Source organism: Myxocyprinus asiaticus, chromosome 45 (assembly GCF_019703515.2).
Source record: "Myxocyprinus asiaticus isolate MX2 ecotype Aquarium Trade chromosome 45, UBuf_Myxa_2, whole genome shotgun sequence".
Classification (NCBI taxonomy): domain Eukaryota; kingdom Metazoa; phylum Chordata; class Actinopteri; order Cypriniformes; family Catostomidae; genus Myxocyprinus; species Myxocyprinus asiaticus.
Window position 1 is genome coordinate 21,782,178 of NC_059388.1, and position 25,147 is coordinate 21,807,324.

Here is a 25,147-nt window from a genome sequence, read left to right on the forward strand (position 1 = left end):
GCACAAAGCAAGGTCCATAAAGACATGGATGAGCAAGTTTGGTGTGGAAGAACTTGACTGGCCTGCACAGAGTCCTGACCTCAACCCGATAGAGCACCTTTGGGATGAATTTGAGCGAAGACTGTGAGCCAGGCCTTCTCATCCAACATCAGTGTCTGACCTCACAAATGCGCTTCTGGAAGAATGGTCAAAAATTCCCATAAACACACTCCTAAACCTTGTGGAAAGCCTTCCCAGAATAGTTGAAGCTGTTATAGCTGCAAAGGGTGGGCCGACGTCATATTAAGAATGGATTAAGAATGGGATGTCACTTAAGTTCATATGCGTCTAAAGGCAGGTGAGCGAATACTTTTGGCAATATAGTGTATATAGAGAGAGAGAGAGAGTGCGAGCAAGCGCACGCGCAGTCCCACAGGTGAATCTCATTCCCTCTGCACTCAACTCAGTTCAGCCATACAACACCTTCACCAGCACCAAAGGCTGCAGTCCCATTAGCTCCTCCACAACCCAGCTGCCTGCAGACTACCTGAGCATCCTTGATGTCCCACTGATCATCACAGACTGAACCCCACACAGTGTTATGATACACCTCCAGTCTCCCAGAGCACCGGACCTTCCCTCCACTCAGTCTCAGAGGAACATGCTCTGAATCACACACATCAACCAGCACTTACCAGATTAATCAATTCATGGGAAGGTCTAACCATCAAATGTTTTATATGTTTGAAGACATAGCAAGTGGACATAAATAAATTATTGCTGTCATTAACAGATAATATAACCAACTTTGAAATAAACTTACTTAAACACTGTCTATGGTGAGGAGATGCAGAACATGTCAGATGTCTCTGTGGAGACTCATGGATCTCCTCTGACATTATGTAATAAAAAACTCAACCATGAAAAGCACAACTTTAGATTTATCCTTTATGAAAACTCATTAACAAATACTGTACTTATGATTAATTTATCACATTGTTTACAGTACTAAAATCAAGTTTTGTAAAAACAACACTGAAAAAAAGCATAAGCCAATCTTAAATGTTTAGAATGGATTTTTTCCAACCAAGCAAGTGATGTTGGTCACCTCATTATAATAACAGTTGTTCTGGCCCCAGGGTAAAGATGGACACTGCAACATTGTCCTGTTATGTTTTCAACATTTAAGATGATCCAGCCAATTAGGAGCAGACCTCAGCCCACTGAATAAATGGGTTCACTGCCAGATTGTCCAGAGTTCAGCTCTTGACAGATCAGACTCGCTGTGTCTCTGTACATCTGATTCAAGCATACATTACCCCACGATCCATTGTAGGAAACCTCCACATTGCCTTTACAAACATCAGTCAACCTGATCTCTTTCAAATCTAGATAAAAGATTCTGAAATAAACTCAGATGTTTATTTTTAAGAACAAATGTACAGTAAATCAGTAAAAATTCAGTACACCTCCACCAAAGACATTTTCAAATATAAATTACTGAATGCATCTTTAATATTGGCTCTCATCCAATCACAGTTTGCATAATGCAAATCCGAAGTTAATATGAATCACACATAGTGTATAAGAAACTATAAAGTGCACTTTTGTTTTATTATTATTATTTTTAATGTTACTAAAACATAATTATTATTATTACCTGAACACACGACTCCTACATCCTCCATGTGTTTACAGTCAAGTTTTCCCCAGACATGAGAACAGCAGTTACACAGGGTCATCACGTCTCATTCCCCTCACTTTTCACTTCATCCAGCTATATGGGTCCAGAGCCAGGACCAAACCAGGCTGGTACCTGCTGGTAACTGAGGGCCACTCCACAGTGTAAGAGGGCATCTTTAATATCCCAGGAGTCATCACACACTGTCCCCCATGAGCCACTGTGAAAAACCTCCAGCCTCCCTGCACAGTCTCCTCCAGAACCCATCAGCCCGATGGACCCATGACTTGAGATCAGGTATACAGAGAGAAAGAGAAATGAATGTTAATTAATGTTACTCTATTGTCAGTGAATGAAAATACTCAAATATTATTGTTCTCACCAAGAAAGGTGATTGACAGCTGTTGTGTGGAGCTGCAGTTGAGAGTTTGTGGAGAGCTGCAGTTCCCCAGATGAGCTTCACTCCCAGAGCACTGGAAGCCCATCACACACTCATGACTGTGTTCAGGAATAGATGAAAAGGAGCCATGGAAGTTCAGCACAGAGCCACAGCCCAGCTGTCTGATGGATGTAAACTTCCACCTACCCCTCACACTCTATCTCTCTCCAGACAACCGCACTCAATCTGACAAATCTGAGGGACAGATGTAACTCTTTAATAATACTACTACAGTAGTTTAGAGCCGTAGTACTTCAAAATACAGTACTTTAAGAGCACAGTGTCTACATATCTGAGGTTTTTTTTTTCATATTTTATATTAAGAGCATATTTGTAATTCAGCATTTATAAGACACTTGCTAATAGTAATTTTGTTTTTTTTTTAAGATATAATTCACCCAAATGCAACTTACAAACTGACTTTCATTGCCTTTTTTTAATTTTATTTTTTTATATAAAATGAAAGTGAATGGTGACTGAGGCTAACATTCTGCTTGACATCTCCTTTTGTGTTCCACGGAAGAAAGAAAGTCATACAGGTTGGGAACAACATAAAGGTGAGTAAATTATGTCAGAAATATAATTTTTATTTTATTTTATTTTTTTTAGTAAATGGTGATTTAATCAAAATTCTTCCAAATATCCCAATTTGCATTCCACAGAAGTAAGAATGACACACAAGTTTGGAACAACGTGAGGGTGAACAAATTATGAAAGAATTTTAATTTCTGGGTGAATTACCCCTTTAATATCATGATTTATAGTGTGAAGTGTGCTTACTGGAGCTGCTGACTCCAACATCTTGTCTATGAGAACATTCAGCTCGACTCCATGAAGAGATGGGACATTGTGAGAGTTGTGTTTCATTCCCCTGACAATCAAACACATCAGCCCAGATTTCACCACTTCCCTCTCCAAACCAGTCGGCCTTCATATCCAAACATCCATTACTGTTCCCCACTCACTGAGGAACTTAAGCTCCACTCGACCAGAACCGACTTCAGGCTCATTCACCAATCTCAGATTCTAGTAACCTGGATAAAGAACACAGAACTTACTGAAACAGATATATAAGTTTATATGCAGGAAAATAGAGATATTTTTGAGTAATTTTCCAGTGTTGGCTTTGTTTAACATAGTCAAATTCTTAGAGCTTGTTAAAATTGATCAAACCAATATGGTATTGATAAAAAATATATATTTTTAGTATATTCAACAATTCAACAATAGACAGATTAAATGCTGATATTTTACCAGTACCTATCAGTCCCACGTCATTGTCATGGGTGCAGTTGAAGTTGATGAAATTTGATGATGGACAGAATCGAGTGATTCGTTGCCTCTACACTGAATCTCTTCTGTCCACATCTGACCCTCTCCTTTGCCAAAAGCAGCTGCTCCCAGCACCTGTACAGGAGTCCCACAGTCCAGCTCTCTACACACAACCTCTGCATCCTGCTGGTCAAAGGCAGCATCACACACTGAAACCCACGTGTTCTCATGAAGTATCTCTAATCTCCCAGAACACAACTGAGCCCATCAACAAGTCTGGATTCTTTGTGCTCTGTGTATTTTATAAAACAAAACAGATAAAAAAAAGATTCAGACTGGCATGTTTCAGAATATGTTTAATACAACATTACATATGTACAACATATACAACATTTACAACATATCATTTTTTAATTATATGAAAATAGTAAAATATCTAATAAAAAAAAAAATTAATAAAAAAAAACATAATAAAAACATGACATGCCTGTCAAATTAGATTTGCCCCTCACATTGTCTTTGTGACAACTGGACATTTTCAATAGGTTATAAAGTTGTTCACACAGGACAAATTTGTTTGAACAATTGATCCATGACCGGACAGTTCGAATTTCCTTTCAAAGAGCCGTAAAAGACATTCATCTATCGAAACATGTACAGTATCTCTTTTACCTGAGCAAATGACTCCAGCATCATCTTTGTGTTCACATAAAGGTTTACCAAATCCTGTTGATCCACATTTCTTTAGTGTCAACTCATATCCAGTACATAATACAACACTCATCCAGACTGGTCCTGATCCAGATCCAAAATATGCACTGCCAAGAGCACCCCCACCTGAGAGGAAGAATGGGTAGAGCCGGAGGAGAGAGAGACAGAAGTGTTACTACACCCCCGAGGCTGGGGCAGCGGAACAACACAACCACCAAACAACTTCAGTGACAAATCAGAGGAGGCATTTTTGATTTTCACTATATATATATAAAACGTCAGCACTGATGAAAAGGACTCCTCCTCCACCTTACAGAGACACTTCACTGAGGGTGCACACACATGGGAAGATGAAGTCACACATTTTATGGGAAACACTGCAGTTTATATGTAGCATTAGAACATCTCCCGAGATACAGACACTGATAACAGCTTACTTCAAACACTGAGTTTACACACAAAAACAAATAATTTTCTGACATTTAATAACATCACTATAAATAATGCAATGCAATGTAAATATATATACATTAAAAAACTTAATCGTGGTTGTTCCGTGAATACACATACCAAGAGCACAGCATATGACCATACAGCATGAATACACAAGAATGAGATAATATATATATTTTTTCTTGTTTGTTTAATCAAAAGAGCAATAGAGAAAACATGATCAAACTTTGTTCCATACTGTATGAAAGGCAAATGTATTTACAAGGGTAATACTAGTTTCAGTCTGAAGATGACAGTAAAAGTTAGTCTAAGTTCTAATATAGAATATTCCAGGATACTTTCAGTTATTCAAACATAATACTGATAATCAAGCTTGTTATTTGGGTGATGGCTTAAATTGCATTCTAGCATGTACAAGAATGGAAGAAATTGAAAATCTAAGGGATGTCTTGAGAAAGAGAAATGTTGCTGAGCCCACTGTAACATAAAAAGGTGAGATTAAACAACACAGGCCTACACATTTACTTTTTTCTTTGTTGTTGTTGTCTCTTCAAACTTTCTCACAGAATGCTGTGCCATATTTTAAAGAGTCACATGGTGCTTCTCAACCGTCGTTTCCTCGCCGTTCCGTCCTCTAGCCCAGTGGTTCTCAACCAGGGGGCCTGGACCTACTAGGGGGCCTCAAGATGACTTAAAATTAATTTAAAATAATAAATATTAAAATAATTAAAATATTCCAACTTTATTAAAATGCTAAAAAAAAATACTTTAAGATGTATGCCCACAAATTATCAACAGACTCTATCTGAAACTTCTAGAATAAAAAATTATCCATGATTAATTATTTTAATCAGACACATCTAGTTTGGACAGTTGTGGTGATTGGAGTCAAAAAGGTTGAGAACCACTGCTCTAGCCCATGCAATTGCAGATGAATGTTTGATGTGTTCTTGGTCTGTCACCACTGGAGGGCAATGCACGTGTGGGAGTGGAATTGGACAGGTGTTATTTAAAAGGTGTATTCAACTTATTCAGGTCGCCCCTCTACAACGCTCGGCCCTTCAGTGGATTGTCTCTTAACCTGCAGTGTTACCCCGACCTCTTTTGGAGATCCCCTCTATTTGCACGCCTTGTGTCTCTTAAAGGGGGCAGAACATTTCAGCGAAAAAACGTCTGGTGAAAAAGGAGCTGGATTCAGCCTCGTACTTACTGAGACGGGTACAGCTGCAGGCATAGCTCCAAAAAGGGGCAGGAGCTCCAAACTGCCAGCAAAGATATAGGGAGCAGTGTTGCCAAACTCTACCCTCTTTAAATCTACAGAACTACCCTCGAAAGTAAATTTTTTTTATTTTTTATTTATTATTATTATTATTATTATTATTATTATTATTATTATTTTTTTTTTTTTTTACAAAAGTCGCTAAATAAGAAAACTCATTATATATTATGTAGGAATAGATGCATGCCGGAGACCTCCAAATGGGGGCGGGGTTATTCCATTAGGGGCTCCCTGTATCTTTAATCTTGATTTGGAGCTATATCTGCAGATATACCCTTCTCCTTTATATATATAGGCCTACTTATGTATGTGTATATTATAAAAAAATATATCAAAATGGGCACAAAACAAGTTCTCCGACAAAGTGTATTTTACAGCAGCAGCCATAAAACAGCTTTACATAAATCTTCTAAGTGGTAAATTAATTGATCCATATTTAGCAATGTAAGGGGCATTCAGTTTTGGCAACAGACACATTCCTAGTGTTGCAAATGAGTCCATATGCATGTGCTTTTGATCTGAAAAGGGTTTTGCACTCCCAGTGTGCTTAGTGGTCAATGCATATTTTGTTAGATCTGACTTCTTAACACATAGCATGACTTTGTGTGTGTGTTTAATAATTAATTGCCCAAAATCGCAAAAAAAAAAAAAAAAAAAAAAAAACGGCAAGTATATTTAAAAATAGCCAAAATAGCTCCTTGTCACAAAACATCATTAAAAGTTGCAGCAACTATGAGAAAATCACTAAATTTGGTGACAAATTCCCCAACTTGACAACACTGATAGGAAGCCCCTAACCCTCTCCCTGACCTTAACCATGAGTGGAAGTGATACCCCCTTTTGGAGTTGGCGCAACCCCCTTCTGGAGTAATCCCGCCCTCTTTTGGAGATTCTGCCCCCATTTGAAGATCTCTGTCCTGCATCTATACCTACTTGTATCTACTTGTGTTTCAGAGATATTTGGTTTCACTTGTCAGAGCTCACTTGAATATTCACGAGTTTCCTCAACATGTGTGTAGAACCGAAAAATGTCAATCCATGCTCCCCACATTTCAACATGAACACCTCTGATGGATTATTTTGAAACTGTAAATTTCAGTGTCTAAGTTAAGCCTAAATTACAATTGTTCTCATTTTGGGAACAGTTTTATAGTTTGTAATTTGTGGTTTTGATTAGTCTGTATGTTTTGAGCAGATTTGTCTGAATGATTACAGCCATGTTACTCAGATTAGGCATAAACAACTAAACCACAGCTATTTCTGTTCCTCATTGTGTTCTTCAGTTGTATCTTGTTATAATTGTTGGGAATTATTGCAAAATGTTGTAATTTGTATAATATTATTTTGTATAATAAATTTCTGGTAGAAAAAGAAATAAGTAAAAAACTCAGTCAATATACATCATCTGAAAACAAGTCTTAACACCTTATGGCAATATTACTTTGTAAATGTAGGCTTATCTTTGTTTGTAAAATGTTCACGCTTAATATGGAGACATGACCATTTTTTTTCATGCAATGAGAAGCAATGCAGTTCTTCAGTGTATGACTGCCTTTCACACAATGTACCATTAGATATCAATTCATGTATGGCATTTGTGTGCAAAATATGTAGTTATTATGATCAATACTGAATGCATAAAATGTTGATATGTGTTGTTCTTGTTCTGATGACACATTCTTATTTTGCAGGATGCATTGATGCAGGAAGACAGACCAGCAGCTACTACAAGAATCACTGATTTAATTGGGGTTCATAGGAATGTCATCATCACCAGTAACATAAAATACACATTGATTTGCCATTGTTTTCACAGAAGACATAAACTATACCTGTTTGTGCAGGATGTTTGGAGACAATGAGTGGACACTTGAGTGTATTGTTAATGTATGAATACATTTATCATTTCAGTTGACCTTACAGCGTTAAAATGTGTATTAACGTGATATTTTTTTATAAAAAGTGATAAAAATGCATTATCCTAGAAGTTATGGGGTTAGTAAAAGAAAAAATGCTCTCACAAGGCTTTTGGAAATAAGTTCCAGGGGGACAAATATAGGCCATTAAGAAAAAGTAAAAATAACACTGATGCATACTCATGTGATGTCTATTTCATTGTCTTTTTCATATTGAATATGAGAGCAGCTGTGACTGGTACCACTGACAATGTGTGATTCAAGCAAATATGGAGGCTGTTTTCATTTGTCCAGGGTGCCAAGGCCTTGTTTTAATAAACCACTATCTCGAACACACATAATCTTGTGTTTTATTCCACATATTGCTTTTGAGCTTTCCTTATCTTTCCAATATGAGCTTTAAGAGGTTTTCTCTACTCTAATGGTAACATTTTATTTCATGACACTAATATTTATAAAACATAAAATGAAGAAGACCAGAATCAGCATGCCTTTGGTATGTATTATGGATGATTTTATCACACTTGCAAAAGGGCAATACTTAATGAGATTTGCAAATGTTAAACGGTCAGAACAGGGTAAGATAACACATGGATTATTAGATGTTAAGATGCTTTCACATATATCAATTTTAAGACCATTTTAGACAATGAAATGAGATGGCAGTAGGATATCAATGATTTTCACATGGGTCAGACATGTTGTGAAGGAACTGACATCAGGGACTATTTCATGTTCATGGCACTTGGCCAATAGTTGTAAAGTTTTTACAAAATGAACAAAAAAGAAATTAAGGGTGACAGAATAATCACACCAGGGTAGGTCAGAAGTATTTTTATTAAAATGTGTAGTTGACATTAAATTTCAAACAGTGACAGCTCATCTTATTTAAAGTTCATAACATTAAAGGAAATTACATTTGTACTTTTTTAAATTTATTTGTCACCCCACATTTTTAAAAGGCTTAAATGTGATTAAATCTGCTGTAAACTGAATATAAAATAAAACTAAAATTTTCACATGTACAGTATGTGTGTGTGTGTACGATTATAGTGTCATCCCTTCCCCTCTCCCAGTTAAAAACTTTAAAATACTCATGATATCTTTTGGCAACTCTATAACCTGTAAATCCACTTCGTTAGCTAATTACACTTTGACATCAACACTATAGATATCTATATAGAAAACGCTAGAACGGAAGTTCAAAGACAACATTTTCAAGATGTCTGCGCACTAGTTTCTCTGGCGCATAAGGTGAATAGAGTAGACACACAGGAATACATGATAGGACTGAACTGATGACTGCTTTTCTATGTGAGGGAACTTTTTTTTTTTTTTACATTAATACAATTTAAAAATAAAAAATAAAAAAATAAAAAAATACAAATGTTAAAAAGCATGTAACATTCTGTATAAAAGCTTTGCAATAACAAAAACATTAGACACTGACACTTTTGTTTCAAAATATTTCTCACAAACTCATCCCAGGTCCAGTAACTGTAATATTTCACAAACAGAGGCAGTGGGTGTGGCCATTGAGTCATACAGTCCCTCCCTCTTTGTTTAGCACATTTCCCACATCATCACAATCTGTTAAAAAGCAAAAACAAATGAACATTATTGAATAAAAATGTCATAAAGTTAAATAAAGGCTTTTTTTCATCTTTAACACGTAAGTGCCCTTTTTATCTTTTTTTATGAGTTATGTCACCTCTTTTTCCACTGAGCACCAGTGGCTTTACATTTTTGACACTTTTGAATTTGAATCACTTAGTTATTTCTTTGTATACTCATATTATTCAACAATGTAATTGTACCAATATTTAAATAAACAAAATAACTTAAAATTCATATGCCAAGATGAAAGACATCAGAATACTCATCATTAAATGACAAAATAGTTTATGATAATCTACCTGTCTCTCACATCTTTGTTGAATTCTTCATATCATCACAGTCATCCTGAGCTCCAACTGATACAAATATGAAATTACATAGAAAATGAATTATTACACCGAATAATGCCATGATGAGATCATTGATGGAAAAATATGTGTTTAAAAATCACAGAAAAAAAAAAAGAAAGAAAAAAAAACTAATGCAGTTGAGTGCAGTAAAGTAATAATAAGTGCAGTCCTGTGTGACTAACCCATTACACCTAGCACACTAACATACTACTCAGCTGCAGCATGTGCGTACTATGAAAATAGAGTGCAAAAGTGCCCGCTGACTTCATCAGCCATCTTGGTGTTGGAATTATTTTCCCATTCATTTTTTTTATTTTTATTTTATTTTTTATATGGTTTTCATAAAATCCTTCAGAAAAGAGTTCTAAGACATGAAACAAAACAACCAGCTCTGAGGTGAATCACAACATTACAAGCTGTGAACTGAAGCAAAAGAAGTATTTAAAACACAAAACGGACAAAAAGACACAAAGATTTAATGAGGGCACGAACTACATGAACGAACTATCTAATGAAGCATTGCAAATTATGTAAATTTAAAACAGTGGGAAAATATAAAATCTATTGATGTAAAGTTATATAAGTATAGAGGCAATATATTTACCTTTTATTGCAATATATTGAGATATAGGCAAATATGTAAGTAGTTTGAGATTGAATCAAATCATTCACATCACGTCAGGGGAGCAGATGGTCGCAGCAGAGTTCATTTGGTGTGCTTTGTTAGCCGCAGCTCTCTGACTGGTTGATCTTTTCTCTTCAGGATAATGGGTAGTCCTTCAACAGGAATTTCGCTATTATACACGATTTTTATAAAATGTTAAGGTTGAAGTAACACAGTCTGATGACTTCAGCAGAAGCATACACCAGCCTTGGAGCTCAAAGTATTTCTGTCTTTAAATGTTTATAAATTATCTTTAAAAATTACTTTACATAGATAGAAAATAAATGGTGTTTTTACTTCTGGGACCAGAATGTTGTGCAATATTTTCTGTATGCACTGAATACTTGTATACTGCACAAGTAGTTCATCCAACCAGCGTTCACTACATGAAATAGTGTTTCCTTCCATTCACTTCCTTGCTTGACCTTCCATCTCTTTCTGGACTCATTATTTGAATGGATTGCTTAAAGTTAAGACATTTTTGCTCAAAATTAAATTAAAAATCCAAAATAACCATATTTATTCAAGATGATAACAAGGTAAGTGCACAATTTGCTCAGCTTTCTAAATGGGGACATACCATAGACTTCTATTGTTTTTATATACAGCAAATTCACCTGAAGTTCACTCAGGAAACTGACAGGTTCCTTTCATGTAATCTTGGCAGCCAGTCACCTTGCGTTTAACAATTACGTCAAACATTTAAATAAACCTTACCTCGGTGTGTTATCGCTGGTCTCACTGCGCAAGCTACACTCTTAGAAAAAAAGGTTATTTGGGGTTCTATATAGAACTCTAGGGTACTTTGCCAAAAAGGTTCTATTTACAAAGATTTACAAAAAAAATAAATAAAAAAATAAAAATAAAAAAATATGCACAAAAGGATTCTTTAGGCTGACAATTGCTTGATGTGAGTATGTATGTAACCTATGTATGTATGTATGTGTATGTATAATTTACATTATTAAAATTGTATTTATAAATAGTTTTGGACAATACAATACAATACTTTAACATTTGCATTTTATACTGCAGAGAAAAAACGTACAATTTACTTTTACAGCTCAGGGTTTAATTAGAAAATGATAAATTACAGTTCTCTTTAAGAGGACATTATCTCAGTATCAATATACAGTCTACGGTACAGTCTATTCTTGACTAATAATTCAACAACAGATAAACTTGTGTTTATCATAAACAGCAAACAACTTGAGCATGTAGCGCTGGTTATTTTTGGTCCTATCTACACAGCACCAAACCGCATTTAAAGGAATAGTTCACCCAAAAATGAAAATTTGCTGATAATTTACTCACCCTCAGGCCATACAAAATGTATCTGAGTTTCTTTCTTCATCAAAACAGAATTTAAGATTTTTAGGATTTCATTTCAGGCCTCCTCCTCTAAACAATGCAAGTGAATGTACTCCATTTTTTGATGGTCCAAAATGCATATTTATGGTGCATCAAAATAATCCACACGACTCCAGTCGACAAATAAAGTTCTTCGGAACCCAAACGATTGATTATTTTTAGAAACAAAACAATACTTATATACTTTTTAACTACAAATGTTCACTTCCGTACATCTCTGTGACGCATGATCATGAGAGGGATGACATAAGCTTGTTGGTAAGGTCACGCCTCATGTGGAGGAGGCGGCAGGAAGCGCATCATTGTTTACAAGAGAAACTTGCACAGACCACAGACCAAGTGCCGTTCACAAACCAAAACAGTCCAAAACAATTTCAAAACAATATAAAATAAAGTAAAAAATCATTTCCAAATAATAATAATAATAATAATAAAAAAACATTACTGCAGTAAATAACCATCCTTTATTTCGGAGCAATTCTGTTGCGTTATCAACTTGTGCTTTTTCTTTAGCAGAAATATATATATATATATGACTGTCAGGAATTCAAGCCACACAAGTTGTAGTTAGTGAAACCAAGTACGAGAGCATTTACTGAGATTCACAGGATTTGTCGGCATCGAACTGATGACATGGAGATGGCTGAAGAGAAGTTTTGTTTAATTTGTTGTATCCAAAAGACCTCACTCAGTGTGTATTACTATAACCATGCTGTAGGAAGACCCCCAAGTGGCAACACATTTATTATGTATGTGCCCCAGTACTAAGTTGTTTTCATACAGATTTTCATAGGTCATTTGTTTTTATTCAGGCCTATTTATTTTTCACTTAGTTTTGTACTTATTTATTAATCTTACTTATGGTTAGTATTTTAAAATATGGTTAAAGTTAGATGATATATAATATTATTACTTTTAGACTTTTAGCTTATTATTACAAACCTGTGGATTTATTAAGTCAATTGTTATAACTATTCCATTATGAATTGTGTTATTTATTGATACAGTATCTATACGAACTATTCAATTCACATATCCATTAAACGTTCTTCTGGTAATAAAATAAAATTGTAAAAGTAAACAATAACCAAGGGTGGGTTGCACTAATAAAAATTAAATTAAGCAGAGTTTAGAGCAGGGTTTGTCAACCACAGGGTCACGACCCAAAAGTGGTTCGCGGATCATTGTCTGCTGGGTCGCAGATAAATTAGAAAGATAGAACTGTACATTTGCAGTGTTTGGGGCAACAGTAATCTCTATTGTCGAATCATGTTAATATCTCCAGGTTTACGTAAACGACCGCAAGTATGAGGCTGCAATTCTCTGACGTTAATTATTAGCTGTCCAATCACAATAATCCATCAATCCTGAATCTTCCATTTGGTCAAGTCTCTTTTCATGTGCTAGCTCCATGCATTGTCATGCTAATCTGAACGCAATCCAATCTCTGGACATCATTTCAGAATGGCAGTCTCAAGTGTCACATTGACATGATTTAAAAAAATAAAACCTGTTTTCTTCATAGAGTGTTTAATGACTGAAAATGTTTGTGTATTTATGAAATTACTCAGGCTACAAATACTGGGCTATAAATATAAAGCCGTTATATTATAAATTGAAATTGAAAGCACACATCGCAGCCAACGGCCCAACATTTCGGACCATAATCATCATCATCTTCTTTCGGCTGCTCCCATTAGGGGTCACCACAGCGGACCATCTGTGATCCGCATATTTGTCTTGGCACAGGTTTTACGCCAGACGCCCTTCCTGATGCAACCCCCAGTGGCTGGGGGACTATTTCGGATCATAATAAACAAATCATATGATAAACATCTCTCAGAGGTCTGACGGCACATCCACTTTTCGCTTACCTAGTCATTCATTTTTAATTTTATTTAAACCACCTCAGCTGCTACTAGTTTAAAGTGAATCCCCCTGAGAATTAAATAAGAGTTTATAGTATTGCAGCAACAGGTTTAAAGTTAATTCAGATTTGCTGTGAAATTTAAATCAGGATCAAATCGATGGTTAAAATGTAAACTTCACTATTTTTAAACAAGGTTTAAAGTTTGGTGCAACAGAATTATCAGATAAACCTTGATTTAAACTAAATTTAAGATTAATCATTGTTGGTGCAACCCACCACAAATGTTTCAATTCCATGCTGGGAACCCTTTTCCAAATATGAAGCAAGCGGTAGAACCTTTCTGGGTTCTATATGGACCCTTTTCTTCTAAAGGCCAATTCACACTGTCCCGACATACTCCAACAAACTCCAACAAACATGTTTGTTGGGACAGCATGTTCACTCTGTTGGTGTTTGTTGCAGTTTGGCAATGACAGTTATGCTTCTCAATAGGGGTGATTCTAGGATTTTGATCTTAGGGGGGCTAAGCCCTCAATGACACTATGACATTATGGGCACATGATGTATTTCACTCTTTAGCATAATGTTTTTTTTTTTTATTATTAGTTTTTTTTTTACTTTGTTTACGTCATTCAAGATATACAGCATACATTGACAAAATTGTCATTTTCTATATTAAACACTGTGGCATGGGGGGCATGGTCATGTGTCTGTCTGCGGGAGAGGGAAAGTGGTATGGCTCGACACCTGGGCTGTAGTTACTCTAACACTCTCTCTCCCACTCTGATGCTCTGGCATGCCTTATCAGGGGCATGTTCAATCTCAAAACGGTGAGCACCATTTTGCTATGGTTTCCGGATTGAATGACATGTTTCCTCTAAATGGTGTGCAACGGGCTTTGAGGTACGTTTTCTCTTGTTTGGTGGGTGTGCCAGAGGTGTTACCCAAACAGTATCAACGTGTATATAAACCCCGCCATAATAAAAAAGCAGTGCGCACAATGAATCTAACTAAAGTCCTTTACAAATGTGTCCACTGCAGCTTGGTGTATGCAACAATTGAAGATATTCGAAGAAATGTTTGCCTTGTCATCCTGAAATGCGAGGCAAATGTTGGATCACCATAATTAGGAACCACAGATTCCACATATCCCTTCACTCGATTGGGATGTTCTCTGCTATTCTGGATGGCAAGGTCAGTGACTGTAACATCGAGCGTATTTTGTAGCATTAAACACGTATTTAAACCGAATTCATCAGGCTCAGAAAATTCTTCGAAAAGAACGCAAAGAACGGCCTTCTCTGCTGCCATAGTTGCAACGCTTGCATAACACAACAGGGTGTTCAACGCACCACCATTTCCATTTAAATAAATGTTTTGCTATGTTTTATCGGGGCTGAACGTGCCCCAGGTCTCCCTCCGCCATCACTATAATGAGAGACAGGTGAACACCATGAGTTATTACCAAGGGTTACAGCCCAGGTGACTAGCCTTACCACTTTTCCTCTCCCGCAGACAGACACATGAACATGCCCCCCCATGACACAAACGCTTATAAAGTTATAGAAAACTGAAACAGTTTAAAGAACCATTCAAAATTTTGATTTATTTTCCATTTATTAACAAATTAAAAGAAAAGGTCCTGGTTACTTGCATAACCTCCGTTCCCTCATGGAGGGAACGAGATGTTGTGTCGATGTAGTGACACTAGGGGTCACTCTTGGGAGCCCGAAACACCTCTGGTCTTTGATAAAAGGCCAATGAAAATTGGTGAGTGGTATTTGCATGCCACTCCCCTGGACATACGGGTATAAAAGGAGCTGGTATGCAACCACTCATTCAGGTTTTATGCTGAGGAGCCGAGACAAGGTCCGGCCATTTCAGCGGGTAGTTCAGCGTTGTGGCAGGAGGGACACAACATCTCGTTCCCTCCATCAGGGAATGGAGGTTACGCAAGTAACCAGGACATTCCCTATCTATCACTCACTCTACATTTTGTCGATGTAGTGACACTAGGGGTCTCTATACAAAATGCCGCAACTGGCTGAACTGTGTTACATGAACTGGCACTGTGTGACGGGCGGACCACTGTGTGCCTTGTAGCCAGCACACCAGGCTGACACGTAACCACCCCCAACATAGTTATGAGTGTCGAATGGCCCTTTGGGGACAAGTCGACTACTCAAATGATAGAGAGAGGCTAACCCAGCCATGGCCTCTTTTCCCCTTCTTTTTTTCCCTTCCCTAAAAAACAAGGGGGATTATCTGACTGGGCCGCCAGGCCTAGTCGGGGGGTGTCCTTCCCAAGGGGAGGACACTGCGGAGACCACACCTCACCCAAAGAGAGGGGGATATTTAAGTGGAAAATACGTCATATGGTCTTGCCAACCAGGTGGAGAGTCTCATGGTAGATCCTACCCAATGGGGGAGGAGTTGCTACAAACATGGAGACTGTGGCAGAGGGGGCTCTGCCCAAGGAAGATGCAGTTTGCCAACAGGGAAATGAATCAGCGGAAGATATACATTGCATGGGGTTACCTTACAGGGAACCACCACATGCAGAGCACCTACCCCAGAAAAGGGCTCTTAGTTCGCACGTGTACTGGGCCGGCAGTGAGTCTCTCCGAAAACTCGACTGCCACAGGGATCAGAGGAAGTCAACCAGGGAACATAGTTTGTGAACACTACTGGGAATTAATAGCGCACGTCTTCAGTTCAGAGGAGGTGAAAGGCACTATGTGCAAGCGATACACCCGGCAGGCTATCCCGGGCTTATCCGCTTGTATTGCGTGCCACTACCTGGGACGAAACCGGTTCCACCCGGAGGTTGTAGAACCTTGCAATGGTGTTGGGTGTTGCCCAGCCTGCTGCTCTGAAAATGTCTGTTAGAGAGGCATCCCTGGCTAGGGCCCAGGAGGCCGCTACACCCCTGGTAGAATAGGCTCGTAGCCCTACCGGGGGTGGCACAACCTGGGCGTGATATGCCATAGCAATGGTGTCAATGAGCCAGTGGGCGATCCTCTGCTTGGAGACAGCATTTCCTTTCCGCTGTGCACCAAAGCAGACAAAGAGCTGCTCAGACATCCTAAAGCTCTGCGTGCAATCCAAATAGATGCGTAAAGTGCGCACCAGACACAGCAATGACAGGGCTGGGTCTGCCTCCTCCTGGGGCAGTGCTCGCAGGTTCACCACCTGGTCCCTAAAAGTGGTCGTGGGAACCTTGGGCACATAGCCCGGTCGGGGTCTCAAGATCACATGAGAGTAGCCCGGACCGAACTCCAGGCAAGTTTCACTGACAGAGAACGCTTGCAGGTCTCCTACCCTCTTGATGGAAGTGAGCGCAGTCAGGAGGGCAGTCTTCAAGGAGAGTGCCTTAAGCTCAGCTGACTGCAAAGGCTCAAAAGGGGCTCTCTGTAGACCCTGAAGAACTACAGAGAGGTCCAATGAGGGAATGAGGCACGGTCTGGAGGGGTGCAGCCTCCTGGCGCCTCTCAGGAATCTGATGATCAGGTCGTGCTTCCCTAAGGACTTACCGTCCACTGTGTCGTGGTGTGCTGCTATAGCAGCAACGTACACCTTCAAGGTGAAAGGGGACAGCCGCCCTTCCAACCTCTCCTGCAGGAAGGAAAGCACCGATCCAATTGCACATCTCTGGGGGTCTTCCCGTCGGGAAGAACACCACTTAGCGAATAGATGCCCCTTAAAGGCATACAGGCACCTCGTAGAGGGGGCCCTAGCCTGAGTGATCGTGTCTACCACCGCGGGTGGTAGACTGCTTAGGTCTTCCACATCCCGTCCAGGGGCCAGACATGGAGATTCCAGAGGTCTGGTCACGGGTGCCAGATGGTGCCCCATCCCTGAGAAAGAAGGTCGTTCCTCAAGGGAATTTGCCAGGGGGGGCTGTTGCGAGGAGCGTGAGGTCCGAGAACCACATCTGGGTGGGCCAGTAGGATGCTACCAGGACGACCTGCTCCTCGTCCTCCCTGACCTTGCACAGAGTCTGTGCAAATAGGATCACTGGGGAAACGCATATTTGCACAGGCCAGGAGGCCAGCTGTGTGCCAGCACGTCTATGCCGAGGGGTGCCTAGGTCAGTGGGAAGATTCTTTTGAGGTGAACAGGTCTACCTGTGCCTGTCCGAATCGACTCCAAATCAGCTGGACCACCTGAGGGTGGAGTCTCCACTCTCCCCTGAGGGTAACCTGCCGTGATAGCGCGTCCGCTGTAGTGTTGAGGTCACCCGGGATGTGAGTTGCTCGCAGCGACTTGAAGTGCTGTTGACTCCAGAGCAGGAGACGGCGGGTGAGTTGTGACATACAGTGAGAGCGCAGACCGCCTTGGCAGTTGACATATGCTACCATTGCCATGTTGTCTGTCCGAACTAACACGTGCTTGCCCTGGATCAACGGCCGGAACCTCCGCAGGGCGAGCGGAATTGCCAACAACTTGAGGCAGCTGATGTGCCAATGCAGCCGCTGGCCCATCCATAAGCCGGCGGCTGCTTGCCCGTTACAAACAGCACCCCAGCCCGTTTTGGAGGCTTCTGTTGTGACCACAACGTGCCTGGAGACCTGCTCTAGAGGAACACCTGCCCGTAGACACGAGAGGTCAGTCCAAGGGCTGAAAAGACGGTGACAGACCGGCATGATGACCACACGATGTGTCCCGTGGTGCCATGCCCATCTCGGGACTCGAGTCTGAAGCCAGTGCTGAAGCGGTCTCATATGGATCAACTCGAGCGGGGTGGCCACTGCTGAGGATGCCATATGCCCCAGGAGCCTCTGAAAGAGTTTCAGTGGAACCGCTGTTTTCTGTTTGAATGCCTTCAAACAGGCCAGCACAGACTGTGCACGCTCGTTTGTGAGGCGCGCTGTCAAAGAGACTGAGTCCAACTCCAAACTGAGAAAAGAGATGCTCTGAACCGGGAGGAGCTTGCTCTTTTCCCAGTTGACCCGAAGCCCTAATCAGCTGAGGTGCGAGATAGTTGAGAATGCGAATGCCCAATTCCCTTAACGGGGCAAGGGCTGCCTCTGCGACCTTTGTGAAGACACGAGGAGACAAGGACAGGCCGAAAGGGAGGACCTTGTACTGATACGCCTGACCCTCAAATGCGAACCGCAGGAAGGGTCTGTGTCAAGGTAGAATCGAGACGTGAAAGTACGCGTCCTTCAGGTCTACCGCTGCGAACCAATCTTGATGCCGGACGCTCGCCATGACCGCAACGTTGCCATGAACCATCCACGAACGATGCCTCCGTGTGGGTCGTGCCCAGACACAAAAGACAGCGATCGTGACCGTCTGAAGTTGAGAGGTAACGACCGTAACCAGAAATAACACACAATCGGAAAGGCATCTTTAAAAAGCCGCGTCTTTAAAAAGACGTTCCGTGTGTGCCGCTCTTTTAGAGAAATATACTCTTTCAGGAAAATATACTCTCTTTTTTCTGCCGAATCGCCCAGGGGCATTCTCTGCAGTGCACCAGTGCAGAGGAGGGAGAAGCCGCTGAAATGCGCCATCAGATCCAGCAGAGGTGAATGAACAGTCGTGAGAATTCAGTTCAGTGAGCATGACCGTTCGGCTCCGAAGAAAAAATCTGAATGAGTGGTTGCATACCAGCTCCTTTTGTACCCGTATGTCCGGGGGAGTGGCATGCAAATATCACTCGCCAATTTTCATTGGCCTTTTATCAAAGACCAGAGGTGTTTAGGGCTCCCAAGTGTAACCCTTAGTGTCACTACATCGAAACAACATCGAGTGAGTGACAGATAGGGAATTGTGTTTATTATAGAAAATCAATAATTTCACAACTTCTATAGATAAAAGTTCTACCAAACACCAGAAAAACCTATTATTACAATAAATGTCACATTTTGCTTGGTTGTTTATTAATAGTGAATTAGCTCCAGATGATGTTTCTCTGTATGTCATACAGTAAATATGTAATTTATATAAATATTCAATACATATATAAAGATTAGTTCAGGTTTGTTCACTTATTCATTTAGTAACTATTTTTGTAAATCACACATTTACACCTGTAGGTGGCAACAAATGAACATCTTTTATGTGTTTTGGGTCATTAAACCACTGATAAAGCACAGAGACGTTCACAACCAATACAAGTCTAATTATACTTAATTAAAATTAGCATGTCTACTAAGAGACTTTATCAGTTATAGCATTTTCCCTGCAAATAACAACAAAGAACATCATTTTGTGAACTGCTTTTATGCATGACCATCAAGGTATACAAAAAAGAAAACATAGCCTAAAAGTAATTACAGGTTTTAATTATGTCCCGATGTCACTGTAATGTCATCAGTCACATTTACTCTTACTCTTAATTAATCCAGCCCCTTTCTCTCCTTGTTAAACGAGATTACGAAACTAAACGAGCAACATGCCTCCTCTCCTTCACTCTTCAACTCTGTCCTTGCTCATTCATGAATTGAATTAGTAAATGGGGCGTATTCTTTCAGTGGGTCAAACCAATGATATGGTCCTTCACACCCCACGCTCCAATGCTATTGGCTCGTGCTACAATCAGTCTTTACAGGTGGAAAAACCTTCCAAAGCACCTCTCGCTTCAAACAAGTGTAGCGTTGCGGCTGCAGCTGTTACAAACACTTGTGTGCTGATTGCAAAGTCACAGATTTTTAGGGGGGCTGAGATGAACTTTAGGGGGGCTGAAGCCCTCCTAAAACTGTCTAGTAACGCCTATGCTTCTTAACATTCTAAATCCAACATCCAACTTTATAATGTTGGTGTTTGTTAGAGTTTGTTGGGGCAATGTGAATTGGCCTTAAGAGTGTATGAGAGTTTTCTTTGCATTTACCCACCTCCTCCCCAGCACCACCTGCCTAGATCTGCTTCCTGGGGATCTAATGCATGTTTTGTTTCAGCCACAGCAGCATGTATTGCATGCTTGTAGTAGCAGCATGTCTGTATATGTCTTAGCAGTAACAAGTCTTTGTACTTGCTCCGCAGCAACAGCAGTGTAAGCAGATCTAGTCCACCAAACCTACTAACTTGTCATATCCATTAATAATCATCTTTTAAAAATGAATTCAGAGAGTTGTTGAGTACATCTTAAAATGTCCATAAAGGAATGTTTTTTTTGTCCGATTTAGCTAATTTTTGGGTACAGATTTGTCCCCAAACTATAGCTAAGTACACACTCACACAAACACACACACACCTGCAGTATAAACATGCACTTAGCTGTGTGGTCTTCTGTGAGGAATTCTGTGGTTTGAAACAGGAGGTTCAACAGGACTAATAATAGATAAACTTCAACTGTTAAATAGACTCTCATCTACAGATTAAACATGTCAAAAGGCCATAAAGCCACAAAGAATCACACACTTCTCAAGCATGACATTGATGGGTAAAACTGACTTTAAGATTTCAGAATTGGATTTTGATTTGAGGCAATGATAACCTCTTTAATTCTGCTGTGGGTCAGAACTGTAACATTGATGTGCCCCATAATTTAAATAATGAAGTGGCAGTGATCTTCAGATTTTCAGAAGGATTTTACTTGCAGATATCTTTCCATTTCTCACTCACATTTCCAGAATTTCTGCACAAATAAAAATGATACATACTTAAAGCTTGAAATAACATTAATTAGGCTCACCGTTCACAGTGAAGCGATTGTCTCTGTTTGTGAATGTTTGACCAATCTCCTTATAAGCTTCCTCGGTTTTACTGTGGTCAATCATCTCATAAACTGCCTCAGTCCTGCTTCTTCTGTCAGACAGAGCTGCGAGTGTGCACATAGAAATCTGCAGTCAGTTTACAGCAGATCATAGATTAACTGCAAAATATATATATATATAAAAATAATAAATAAAAACTTATTTTGTTTTTTCAAAATAAAAATATCTAACATCTGTTTACATTTACTTAATAAGCTAAATTACATAAAATATCAAGTCTTGATTTTGGAGGAAAATTTAAAAGTTTAGAGGGGTTGATGATTTAAGGTTCACTCAGTAAGTATTAGTTCATGTCATCTTGGACTTGGACACTGACACCTAGGGGCATGGATGCAGCCAGGGGCAGACTGGGACTAAAAAGTGGCCCTGGACTTTCTAGCTCAGAGCTGCCCACCAAACCTATACACCACATCATAACACACCGCCTTATTGATTTCATTTTTCAGCTCAATTTCAAATTTTGTTTTGAAAAAAGACATTAATATTGACTGCTAGTCATGCCAATGCGCCCCACTGATGCAAAAATTGTCATAACTTAAGAACATCAATCGGGGTGGACTGGGAAGAGAATTCGGCCTGGGATTTTACATAGAAACTGGCCCAAAAGTTGTTGAGCGGGGGGCCCTGCCTTGCCGTTTTGTGGCACGTTCTGTATAACGCGGCGGCCCATGTGGCCCCATTTCGCGGCCAGCCCACCGGGAAAATTCCCAATTCTCCCAATGGCCAGTCTGTGCCTGACATCAATAGAATCTCTGTAAATGATATGATTTAAAAAAAAAAAAACTATAAAAGTTACAAGATATTAACTTAATTAACTCTTAAGCTCATTTACATTTGAATTCACGCTTTTGCATGCTAACTAATGTCATTGTCGAACCTTACCTATGCGTTAGCGGAGTATCCACTAGGATATGACAACTTGGCGGGCAAAAATAAAAAATAATTTGACCGATCATACTTCATACTGAATCTTTAGCTCTAAAGCACAGATAATTTCAAGCTTTCATAAGAAATTAAAAGTTTACATACCTCAATATGCTTCCGCAGGTTGGACAGCACATTTTTGAAGGCTGTGATATGGTTCGTTTTAGGCAACAAAAAAAAAGCAAACATTTAAAACTAAACGAATCTTTAACATTTTCAGAAAACTGGAACATATTTTCTAAGTATGGCCATGGAACCGCCATCTTCCATTTTACCAACTGATCAGTGTTCAAAAAATGCTGGGAAATCACTGAACTTTACGACACGTGACCCGACAAGAGTGATTATTGATAGGCTGTCTGTCACCTGCAAAAAACCAATCACGTTTTAGAGAAGGAAAAAAAAATCATCCACTGATTTTCAAAGCTGCTACATAGTAACGACTTTCTACTCGAGGAACTTAATAGAAATGTAGTGGAGTGAAAAGTACGATATTTGTCTTTCAAATGTAGTGACGTTAAAGTCACAAGTTTCCAGAAAAAATAATACTCAAGTAAAGTATAGAGACACAAAAAGTGTACTTAAGTACAGTACTCAATTAAATGTGTTTTGTTACTGTCCACCTCTGGTGGCATTTCATTCTTCAGCACAAGCTGAAGCACTGTGTCACAATTGAACTTGATCAAAAATCTCTCTGGTACCTCTCCTCATCACTCTGTTCTGCTGAATCCGTATGAGTGGCGGTAAGAACAGTAAGAGCACAGCTCCCAGTACAATCACAGCCACTTGAGGGATGGAGAGAGAAGATGCTGAGCTCCTTTCTTTCAACAGACAACATGCAACACAGGACACATCATACATACATATAAGATGATGAGCTTATAGACAGTAATGCTATCTGATGTAATTAAGACAGGAGAGGTGGACAATTCATACAAATTATTGTCTAAAAATTGATTTTCATTAAATAAATATTATTAACTCTAAATGGTAAATTAAGTAACTTTTTTCAGTAAGATTTACAATAGCTTTTCTAATGGGAGGCAGGCAGGTCTGACCTGCACAGGTAAGTCCAGCGTCCTCTTTGTGTGAGCAGTCAGTGTGGTTACTCAGGGAGAGAGGACAGTCCCACAGGTGAATCTCATTCCCTCTGCACTCGACTCTGTTCAGCCATACAACACCTTCACCAGCACCAAAGGCTGCATTCCCATCAGCACTCAGTGCTGCTCCACAACCCAGCTGCCTGCAGACCACCTGAGCATCCCTGATGTCCCACTGATCATCACAGACTGAACCCCACACAGCGTTATGATACACCTTCAGTCTCCCAGAGCACCGGCCCTTCCTTCCACTCAGTCTCAGAGGAACATGCTCTGAATCACACACATCAACAAGCACTTATTCACACCATTTACAAACAATACAAACACACTGAAACTGACCCTAGAAATCCTAAAACTTAATTAACTTAAAATTTATTTTGAATACAAATAATTCAGGGTTCAAGTGCAAAATTAAAAATTCATTTAGAAAACAGGCTTACAGTAATAAATATTTAGCTATCTTGTTTAACATATTTGTTGTCAAAAGAAAACACTTACTTGAACACTGTCTCTGGTGAGGCGATTGTGAGGTAGAACATGTCAGATGACTGCGAGGAGAATCAATACTCTCCTTCTCTGAGATTATATCATTATAAAATTTAATTCCCAAATTACACATAAAAAAAATAATAAAAAAATAATATTTATCTCAAATAATTATAAATAATTTTACCAGAGCAGGAGATTTTGGCCACTTCATATTCATTGCAGTCATTCTGTCCCCAGGGTGAAGATGGACACTGCCAGAGATTTGAGTCATGTCGTCGACATTTCACATTACTGAGCCAGTTATGAGCTGATTTTACACTTGTTGCAGAATAAAACACAACACCAGATTTTCCACAGTTCAGCTCTTGACAGATCAGAGTTGCTGTGTCTCTGTCCATCTTGTTCCAGCATACATTACCCCACGATCCATTGTAGAAAACCTCCACATTCCCTTTACAGCCATAAGTTAGTCTGATCTCCTTGAAGTCTAGTTGGAAAAAAATACTTACTTTTAAACCTTAGCTCTGAACTTGGAGCTAAACCTAAAATAGTCACCCAAATAACTGGCTAATACAAGCTTTGTTTTATGTTGTATAAAAAATAAATGAAAAATAAAATGAAAACATCAGTGTTCTGTTTACCTGAGCACATGACTCCTACATCCTCCATGTGTTGACAGTCATGTTTTCCCCAGACCTGAGAAGAGCAGTTCCACAGGGACGTCTCATTCCCCTCACAGTTCACCTCATCCAACCATATGGGTCCTGTTCCAGGACCAAACCAGGCTGGTACCTGCAGGTTACTGAGGGCCGCTCCACACTGCAGCTGTCTGCACACCACATGGGCATCTTTAATATCCCAGGAGTCATCACACACTGTCCCCCATGAGCCGCTGTGAAAAACCTCCAGCCTCCCTGCACAGTCTCCTCCAGAACCCACCAGCCTGATGGACCCACGACCTGAGATCAGATATACAGAGAGAGAAAAAGGTAATTGCACATGTACATTAATGACTATTGTTGAAAATGCCCAGATATAGTTGTTCTCACCAAGGCAGGTGATTGACAGCTGTTGTGTGGAGCTGCAGGTGAGAGTTTGTGGAGAGCTGCAGTTCCCCAGATGAGCTTCACTCCCAGAGCACTGGAAGCCCATCACACACTCATGACTGTGTTCAGGACTGGATGAAGAGGAGCCGTAGAAGTTCAGTACAGAGTCACAGCCCAGCTGTCTGCAGACAACAGAGGATTCAGTGAGACTCCAGGAGTCCAGCAGAACTCTCCTCCAGACCTGATGGTTGTAAACTTCCAC

At 39.7% G+C, this 25,147-nt stretch overlaps 1 protein-coding gene and 1 long non-coding RNA gene across 2 annotated transcripts in view; both read right to left on the bottom strand.

The window, feature by feature from the left end:
* LOC127435493 (scavenger receptor cysteine-rich type 1 protein M130-like) overlaps positions 1 to 25,147 on the bottom strand; it is a 49,761-nt gene that overhangs the window by 18,553 nt on the left and 6,061 nt on the right. The gene's annotated exons all lie outside the window — the stretch shown is intronic.
* LOC127435501 (uncharacterized) lies at positions 1,833 to 25,139 on the bottom strand. Its single transcript, XR_007896239.1, has 3 exons — positions 24,889 to 25,139; positions 24,743 to 24,798; positions 1,833 to 1,891 (listed from the first exon to the last, which is right to left on the bottom strand). It is a non-coding gene; the product is annotated as an uncharacterized LOC127435501 (long non-coding RNA).